General features: G+C 43.3%; 1 protein-coding gene across 2 annotated transcripts in view; it reads left to right on the top strand.

The window, feature by feature from the left end:
• The first annotated feature begins 2395 nt into the window (after positions 1-2395).
• The window catches only part of tmem121ab (transmembrane protein 121Ab), a 35362-nt gene continuing 27228 nt past the window's right edge, over positions 2396-10529 (top strand). For both annotated transcript variants that reach the window (XM_081716841.1, XM_081716840.1), the window contains exon 1: positions 2396-3110. The gene's annotated coding sequence lies outside the window, so the exon portion shown is untranslated. The remainder of the gene's footprint in view (positions 3111-10529) is intronic.

Raw genomic sequence — 10529 nt, 5'->3', positions numbered from 1 at the left:
TGTGGTGTAGGCTTGACCTGCCCTGTCATTAAAACAAGGTTAGCTGGTCTTCACAACCAAAGTCTGTTGCAATATGGTGCAATATGGTCAAATCAAATTAGATTTTTGAGGAACTGAGAAGAAATGCTGTTGATGCTAATAAGACTGGAGGGAACTTGAGAGTTCTAAAGACCTGAAGATAGTGTGCAAAAATGAGCACCTAGGCCTGGGCCTTCTGTAAGTGATGAAGATTCAGACAAGTGATGAAGATTCAAACTGTGAGAGCTAAAGACCTACAGGCATCCCTTGTAGCTGACAATGCCCGTGTTCAGACATTTACCATGAGGAAAATTCAGTGGTACGTTACCATTCTAGACACATCTGTGTTATAACCAGAGGCAAGGCTACGTAAACGCTACCATCTCAATCATCTCATCCCGTGAAGCATGATAGAGGCAACATAACAGTGTGCCGCTGCATCGCTGCCCCAGCGGTCACTGAGAGACCAACGAGTTTCACGCTGGACGAGGAGGTCCCATAGCGAAACCAGAGCATCTGCCAGCATGACAAAAGCTGAGAACCCAGGAGCGCGGCGACCTCGGTGACTCAAGCAGACGAGATCCCACATTGCAGACGCCTCGCGTCCTGACCTCCATCAGACTGAAATGGTGTGGCATGATCTTAAGCGTCTCTCAAACAAAATGGTCCATAAACTGAGATGATTTTGTGCGGGAGAGAATAACAAAACACCCACTAACTGCTAAAGAGCAGCAGCTCCAGAAAGATGTTGTCAATATGGCAACAACAAGTCCCTACATACAAACATTCACGTTGTTATCCATCAATTACATAAATGATTAAAACCATTTCTTTCATTGACAAAGAGCGATATTGTTTGCACTGGTGGTTAAACCAGCAAAGCTGTCAATATCAAAAAGGATGCTGTAATATTAAGGTAGTTAGACTGTTTAACAGCATATACAGAGAAGTATATATTAGTTATAGTGACAAAGAATACATCTAGACTCCAGAGCATAAACATGTCCATTCACATCTCCAGCATTTAGCAGGCGGTCCTGTTTACAAAGACTTACGAAAGGCTGTTTATTTTTCACTATGACTTGAACGACTCAAATTACATTTTAGGCACTGTGTGTCAAAAAATAAATAAATAAAATCCAGGTGATTCTGAAGGCTTAGAAGGGTTAGAATATTGGGCGTTAGATGAGAGAGGAGGGAGCAGTGACACCTCCTCCCCGAGGCAGGGAGAGCACGAACACGCCTGAAAGGGATGAAGGGGGAGTCGAAAAAGGCTCCAAAATGAATCCTGCAGATGAATACCCAGCACGTGAGATCCTGCTCCATTTTCCCGGAGCGCCGGAGTGCTAAACAGACCACGGTCTAGTGCGAGGCTTCCTGTTTTCTCTTATGAAGCCTCTCTCATCTCGTGCACTTCCTCCGAGCCCCTCGCCAAACACGGCCGGGAAAAGCGGCTGTTTGTGGTGAATTATGTAGGCTCTACATCACAGGAAGTTCAGCCGTCTGGATGAGCACTGCTTTGCCTTGTAAATGGGTCGTGTCCTCTAGCATGCTAAATGCGAACGCGTTCTGATTGGGCCACATTTTTGTTTTGTTGGCTCTCGCCACTGCACTGAAATTCAAATCCTTAAATGACTTAAATGTGACCAATTGAGACAAATAAAGACTGGGCTGAAGCAAAGTGACACGAGACGGATACACATATATATGAACACACACACACACACACATTGAGAGCAGTGATTAAATGCTTTGGTGTCTCTGACATTAATGGGTTGGTGCTGTTTTGCTTTTGAGCAGAAGTCTGCAGGGCCCGTGGGCAGTGCAGCACTGCATACATAATCACTGCTCCTGAACGACAATCATTATGTCATTACCACTTTCAAACTGCCTGAGCCACAGAGGTCCAAAGACCAGTGAGAAACCATTCAACGTACAGTTTTTGTACTGTTTGTTTTGTGTTACTTTTCACCACTGGTTTTTTGCTCTCTCTCCTACTGCCTTTTTATTCTTTTGTTTCCTGTTTAGATGTTTTACTAGAGCTCATTCCTGGGCCCATTTTCATTCAGCACGACAACCCAAACAAACAATAACACAAGCACCAAATCGGCTGCGAGACATCGCTATGGTTTTCCTATCAATATTTAATGTTCATATTGCAGCCCCTCTCTATTTTTCCAGAAACATCAAGCAGTTTATTTCAACACGCGATCATCCATTGATATTTCGTTACAGATAAGGCATTTAAAAAACGCGGGAAACTCTGCATACTCTGCTCGTTTTTTGCCCAGCGATCGTGGGTGGGTTCTCCATTCCGCTGATCGCTCTCTTTGGCTACTTTACCACCTAGGTGCAGAGCGAGCAGAATACCGATCAGATAACATGCTTAGTTTCTTAATACAATTTGAGGGTCGTTTCTAAATACGTTTAATAATGACCAGTCGTTGCTTCGAGCCTGTTTGAGAGCGCTTGCCGTGCGCGAAAGCTAATAGAGAAACACAGAAACCCTCCTCATGAAAAACAAATCTACCTATTCCCTCCCCAACCTCCTTTTGCCTACAGTATCCGCGCAATTCGGCGATTCCGCAAGTTCTGGCAAAGGTGTACGGTCGAAAAAACGGGGAGACCACCGAGAGGAGAAAGCAGACGGTCTCTTCGCTCTGCATAAGTAAATTGATAATAAATTACACTGCCTAATGGGGAAAGCGAAAGAGAGAGTGAGAGAGAGTAAGCAAACATCCGGGAAGGAGGCAAATAGCAACGCGCGGACAATTGGGCAAGAAAAACCGGCCGGTAGCCGCAAAGAACATTAGGTTAGGCTTCTGATCAGAAAGCGATATTTTCAAAGTACTCGTATATTATTTTCGAACGATTTCTGTCGATGTAATCTTCTTTTCGCTTTAGTTTTTAGATTTAATTGCATGCTTTGGATTTTAAGAGTTCTAACCCTCGTGGACTCAAAGATTTAACCGCGCATTACAGTTGTGTGTTTCCCATTGGATTAAAAAAAAAAAAAAAAAAAAAGATCATTCAGTCAGCAGCCTTCGTGGACCGACGACTATCAGAACCTTGGACAGCGCCTGAACGTTTGGGTAAGCGTTTAAAGGGCCATTTTGCTGTCCCAATATAAACGGTTCCGAACAGTTGCAATTCTTTCTGCGCTGCTAATTAAATTTGTTTGAGAACTGTTAATAAAACCGTTAGTTCTAAAGATCATTTCTGAAATGAGAGATTAAAAAGACACAGTATATAAATGGTAAGATAGAATGTCCCGGAACTATCTTTTTTAATTGCTCTTCCGAGACGAGTGAGTTGCCTGTGTCGCTTATGCCGATTCAGAGCGCTGCGGTACTTTTGGGCTGCAGTGTTTTAAGTACGTTACATATAGATTCGGTACACTTACCCTGCTCCGTATTTGGATTACTTTATGAGATTATGCAGTATATTCTCAGACTTATTTATCAACGGTGCGGTGTAAACTGCCAGGGCGACAGTTATCACGGGAATCTCGCCTGCTGAAAGTGGTCCGAAGTAACCTCAGTTGAGGTGGCTAACGTTTGGAGAGGGGTGGGAGTTGAAAAGTATTCCACGGTGTTTAAACAACCATTTTTATGCGATAGCAGACGGTGGCGCATGTCTTAAGTCCGTGGCAGTGACCGTGATGGTCTCTATCTAGGGGCTAGTTTATACGTTGATAAGCATTGTCACACAAGGGCTTCCCAAAATTCTAGGCAGAGCAATCACAGAAGTCGGTCCTTCTTGTCTCTTGCCCAAAGCCTAAATAGCTCTTATGGTTCCTTTATACACAAGTGTTACCAGACGTAATCCGCATTTTCTTTCTCTGCCTCGAAAAAAGGGGGGAATCTGCCCATGTTATTTCAGTACATGTTCCAGCGTATCTTCTAAAATCTAAAAGAGACACTACTCCAAGTTTACATTAGCATCGCGTAGCCATGTAACTGTCAAATGAACAGACACTAAGCGATTTTCTGGATTTAGCCTAGTTTATGCCTCCCTTGTCTTTAGACCTCTATAGCATTTTCTACTCTATATGTATGTCTATGTCTACAAAATCAGCAGATTTAAGGCCTTCTAAGAAATGCTAAGAAGCGAGTAGATGAAATAAAATCACCCAGTCTCTGAAAACTTCTGTCCTTACCTCCTCGTTAGTTTTTCGCTATTTTTGCTAACTTAATTTCAGCTCTTAGCCATAAAAAAGATTAGAAGTGGAAGAAACACAGCTGACCCCCAAGAAATGGCGGTACTCGTAACACTAACCCATTCATACCAACGTTCACCGCCCCGGAGCATGGCTCAAGGCTGCGAGAAGGCTAATTCATTTATATACCACAACATTATGCTAATGAAACCATTGCTTTGCCTTCACAGCATATGCATATCATTCCTAAAGCAATGGCATGCCGTCTTCTCTCCCAAATTGAGATGGAATAAAAAGCACATAAATTTGGCCTTAAACTCCTACTCCAAAGCCAAAATAGAAAATATCACCACGGTGCTACAGGGTCTAGAGATGGGATTTCTATAAGATATAGTTCTCTCTGCATGCTCTCCTCTTCTCGTCTAATCTATCAAACGGTTTGGTATTTTAGACAAGAACATTACAAGCTTTATGCGAAATTGGCTTTGTGAAAGATGTTTAGACAAATGTAGGAAGCGTAAGCTGTCATCTTTTTTTGGAACTGATACGGTTGAAATATTCTACAGTGCTTTATTTCATTTGGGGGGAAAAAAAAATTGTGGCAATAACACATGTTCTGCCAAACAGAGGTCAGAGATTGTGGTCCCAAAGCATCTGCAATCAAACAGATGCTATCTGCTGGATCCCTTCTGTAACTGTCTTGGTGAGAACTGCCCTACTGGTGCACAGATGTCTGCTTGTCTGAGAACTAAATGAGTACCATGTTTGGCAGCCCAATAAATGGTGGTCCTGAAGGATGACAAAGGAATATTAACACGTTACCATGTGTAAGATGTTCGGCTAGTAATAATAATAGACGGATGTTATGTTTACGTGTTTAAGGCGTGAAAGCGCGTGGAAATAGCCAGACTAGGAGCTTGTTCAATTAGTGAGGAAGGCCAGGGTATTAGCCCGAAGGTGCTGGCACACAGCCCGACAGCAGCCAGCTCAACCTCGAGTGATTCACAGAAATACAAACAAAGAGTGGCCATCACAAAGAGGGGCCCTGTGACATCACAGGGCCGTTCCAGCTTTACACCACCATGAGGCAAAACCGCCCCAAAGACAGGATTCCGCATCACTAAGTGCAGTTTATGCGATTAAAAGTGCACAACCCCAGGAAAAAAGGATGACAACAGTTGAAGGCTAATACGTCCAGTCGGTAACTCCAAATTGTCCATGCGTTTAACAACTTAAGGGCACTCCGTCGATGATAAAGGGGTCTGTATCGCTGGCATACAGAAACGCCGGCGTACAGACGTAGTGAGGGAGGCTGCGTACGCGAGGACCCTCCTGGGCATTGCGGAGCTCGCACTGTCGTCGCGTCGCTACGCCGAGGGTTTTCAAGCGTGGCATAACGATTTGCGAACCTCGGCTGCTGACCAGTTTCTTTTTTTAACGAAACGTCCATTTTGAGTTTTGTTACATCAACCAGTTAGATACGCAACACCCGAGCGAAGAGCTACAGAAGCACAAGCGGTGAAACATTTTGTTTAAATATAGATATAGAAAAATGCGAGGTTCTATTTTAGTGATAACAGGACAAACGTAAAGAAAGGCGAAAAAACTCAACGCTTAAGATTGTGGATTAGGTAAATATTGACCTTCGTGTTTTTTATGAACACTGACGTATATGATACGAAGATGGGCGCAAAAGTGTTAGTTTAAAATCATTATCAACAGGTGTGGTTAAGCGCGCCGCTGCAATATCCAATCAAATCAGCTCCTCTCATCTCCTTTAATAACAGAGTGCACTGGTGGCCCCACGGACTAATGTTTCCTTAACGAAAAATACTCACCATATTATATATTTCATATCAAAATGTACAGGTAGGAAAAAAAAAAACATCTAGCTGACATAACTTACAACAAATGTGTGTCTGGTCGTGGCCTTTTGGGTCATTTTGTTTGTGGATTTTCACTCACATACGAGGGCACGCCAGGATGAAGCATCTATAATTCATTGTCCCTAATATGGAATTCAATTTGGCGAAACTGATATTAATTAGATGTATGAGACATTTTATCGGTTATATTAATTACATGATGTTCACAGCGTAGTGATGTAGTGTCTCATTCACATTTACTTGCCATAACTCAGTTGTAATTTGTCACTGATAACATCAGTTATATTTAGTTTAAATTTAGAAGTGGCCTATTTATACTGCAGTAGTGTGACAAGCTATTCGCATCCACAAAACCCGATGTAGGATATGGAAAAAGACTTTGACGCTTTTAGATGGTCAGGAAAATACCATTTTGGACTATTTTGCGTCTGTGCAAAGGCTTGCGAGACATTTTTGGAATAATCTGGACGATTTGTCTCATCACGTCCGAACATTTTTCGAACACTGCGAATGTAGTATAAAGTATAGCAAGCTTACGTAGATGTGGAATTTGCTTTACACGTACAGTCTGACATCAGCAAGTACAGTAACCTTATAACATTATGCTGTTTACTCTGGTAATTTGGGAAGACTGGCTTGTTTCTACTCACGACTTTGACTCTAGTCTTGAGCAGTTTTAACTTTGCTTGCCTGTTGCTCATTTTAAATAATGGATTTAAGCAGGGGTTTGCCTTCATCAACTGGGTCAACCTGCAGTTCTGAGTTCTAGCCATTCTGACAGTCTGACATTCTGGCCTTATAAATCTGCATTGCACTACCGTCTCTTATTGCACAGTGCTACAAGGTGTAACAAAATGACCAGTATAATGGCGGGAACGAGATAATAACTGTTTTGATGGTGGAATTTGCGCGTTGCACAAAGTACTGGCTGTAGTTATGCAGAATGCGGTGAGTACAAAGTAGTGCTAAACTGCTGTCAGAAAATGAAACGCTCCACTTCTGTTTCAGAGCTCATGAAAAACGCGCGTATCCAACGTCTCCGGCTAGCATAGGGCTACCAACTCTCTCTCTCTCTCTCTCTCTCTCTCTCTCTCTCTCTCTCTCTCTCTCTCTCTCTCTCTCTCTCTCTCTCTCTCGACCCTTTGCAGATGAAGAGGTAAAGAAGCAAGGAGCGTGGTGAACTGTCAGAGAGGCACATACACTCATGCTCCTATTAGGGCCATGGGGGGGGGGGGTGTTTCGAATGTGCTTACACTGTATAATGTGGTGTGTGTGTGTGTGTGTGTAATACAGAACCCCCTCTCTTTTCACACACTGAAGATAGATTTTCAGTGCTGGTTTTCCATGGTTATTTTGTGTTTAACACATTTACTTTCTCTCTTTTTTTTTTTTTTTTTTGCTCACACCCATTTTACATTTTATTGTCCAACAATTTGGGATTTTATGCCAAACCCAGGCAGCATTTCGCTACCACCTGACTTTCCTTTTGACCTTCTTATTCTACCTCTCATCACCTAAAACTGAATCGAGGGCTAAAAAGCCAGAGACCAATGTAATGGCCACCATTCAGATCAATAGTGTACTGGCATGTCTAATCAATAGCTGGTATATTGCACACCAGTACAGTCCCAGTGAAGGAGTGATTCCATCTGTGAAATCCTACAGAATCAAGATTTATGATGACGATCATATAATCACACTGGGAAATGGAGAAGGGTGGGGGGTGTTTAAGAATGATATAAAATATGAAAATTTAAGATTGTAAAATGAATTTAAAAACACACACAGAGAGAGAGAGAGAGAGAGAGAGAGAGAGAGAGAGAGAGAGAGAGAGAGAGAGAGAGAGACAGACACAGATGGTACACAAAACATCAACCATGATTTTCCCCGTGAAAACTAGCACTGAAACTCCATCTCAAGCATATGAGATGAGAAAAAGTGCTGTGTTAGACACACACACACACATACACACACAGACACACACACACACACACACACACACAGAGATTTACTCAGAGAAGGGAGTTGTGACATATTGGACACCTTACAGCATTTCAGACATACAGGGAATTATCAGGGAAAAAAGTCAATGATGTCAGTTCAATCTGTCCAAGTGGTGTGCCCAGTAAAGGCCTTCCAACACACACACACAGTTAGCATATTAAGTTGCCAAGTACTTTGAAATACTTTTACCACATTTTACTCATTACTTATTACCATATACCATATAATATTCCAGGTTGAAGTAGTCATTTCAAGGAAAAACCCCCCCACTGTATTCCTTCTACCACAAGACATACCCGTTCTTCAGCACTTTGATGCAAACCCTCATCATCATGGTTCTCATTTAGGTGATGGTATTACAGGTCTTCCACACAGGAGTAATGAGGAAACTGTAATCACAAGTCAGGCTGAGGGAAGCCGGCTAGGTCTGCTAACGTCCTCATCATCACCACAAAGCGGCAGAATACGAACGTTCATTCAACTTGATGTCCCATGATATCTCTGGTCTTTTCCCTTCTGCTTTTTTTGAGAAGCCATTTTGAGAGTTAGCATGTACTCGGCTGTGTAGGGTGTTTCTGTGTATATGTGTGTGTGCCTGTGTTTTTCCGTACATGTATGGTGCACGAGAGACGGAGCCGTAGGTATGTGCCTGTGATGAATGAGTGCCAGGGTTACACAGAGAGCAGACTGTCCGCCGCCCCTCCCGTGACCTTTTAAGATGCAAGACGGACGACCGTAATCTCCGCGCGCACGTCTGCAAGCACAGCACACGAAGGATGCGTCCCATGCAACCTCCACAGTGGGGCTCTCATCTGGACAACGGTTTCCTCTTTATCCTTTAATAGAAGGATACAGGCAGGCCGAGCCACAGCACATGGCCCTGCTTCTGTTAATAATTTCAACTCGGCTCACACACACAAAAGGCATAATTATGGGCAGAGCGTGGCCGGACAGAACGATGGCCCTGCCCGCTCAACCAATCACTGCTTGAGTTAAGAGTTCATCTGGCTCAGTTGGCTAAATGAGAGTGTCTAACAGACAAATGGTTCGTTCGGCGGTCTCCATTTCTAGGCGGTGATTTCATGAAGGTGGGGTGGTTTTTTTTTAGAACAGATAGCCTTTTCTTCAGTCATACTGCTTTTCTTTACATCATTAATTACAAAAAAAGACCTCAGAAATGAGTCAACATCATCTTGCTGTTTCTACTCCAGTGTTTATGAAGCTGACTCAATGAGTTTAGACAATTTTCTAATAACTATGGTAGTCGAACAGAAAATTCAGGCATCAAGCAGTGCTAAGCCAGCCATGTGTGAGCTGGATTGGGTATATTGTTCTGCACCATCTGGATTACATTCAGTTCAACCTGAGCTGAAAACAAACAATGCAATGGCTACATTTTCATACAAATCTAGACAATTTCAGTCTTTTTATACATCCCTCTGCCAGCTCTTCAGAAACACTGAGTCATGCTGAGGCAGGCTGCCTTAAAATCGGCGCGCTCTGCTTAATTATTCTTCCAATTGTATCTCTCTTTTCAGACTTTTGGAGTGGAGATGTGAGAAGAGTCAACGCGTGTCTAGAAAAGCTGTGAAATTTCTGACAGCAGCAAGTGCTGATGCTGTTCTGCTGCAGAGCATAAGGCGAGAAAGAGTGATGGGGAGAAAAAGGAGAGAGAGAGCGAGAGCACGAAGAGGGGAAAGCAGAGGGGAGAGAGAGAGAGAGAGAGAGATTGGGGCTAAATGTGATTTACTGGAAGACTCTGAGTGGAAAACTCCAGTAGTTCTGCCTGAACAGTGGCAAAGCTTGGTGGAACAGTTCCTTTAATTACAGCGTGTAAACACCTCGGCCACGTACTCCAGACAGACATATGTACCCCCCCCCCCCCGACCAGCGACAGACATTACAGAGTGCTCTCGTCTTTCTGGGCATCTCCTCAAAATCGATGCACAGCGTTAACATGCAGCGGCCATTTGACTGGTACTGTCTCCTAATTTCATCCGCCCACCTGAGTTATGTTTCATCCCACACAGACACACACACACACACAAGCACACGCACGCACATGCACACGCACACGCACACATGCTATGGCACACAAACAGAAATTCATTTAAATATCGACCACAAACTCGTATAGAGTTTGCGCTCTAGCTGTGTGAGTGAAACATAGTTTTTACAGAAGTACACACCGCAGTCAAAAACTCGTTAAAACATGCTCCACTCTCGCATGTCATCTGCCAGTTCTGTCAGCATAAGCAACCATTTGTTTCCGTGGAAACAGGACTGACATGGCAATCACCCTGCTGGCTAAGCTTGGAGTTGTTACAGTCCGACAACATCGCCTCTTGAGACTGTACACACACACACACACATACACACAGATGCAAATTACAGTGTTTGCATGTGTATAGTTGCACACATGGTTTGTGCTGCCTCAGAAAAGAAACCAAAATTGAGGATGA

Source organism: Electrophorus electricus, chromosome 7, assembly GCF_041902795.1.
Source record: "Electrophorus electricus isolate QZ-2024a chromosome 7, ASM4190279v1, whole genome shotgun sequence".
NCBI lineage: Eukaryota > Metazoa > Chordata > Actinopteri > Gymnotiformes > Gymnotidae > Electrophorus > Electrophorus electricus.
Note: the sequence above shows the minus strand (reverse complement) of the source record. Positions and strands in the feature narration are given on the sequence as shown.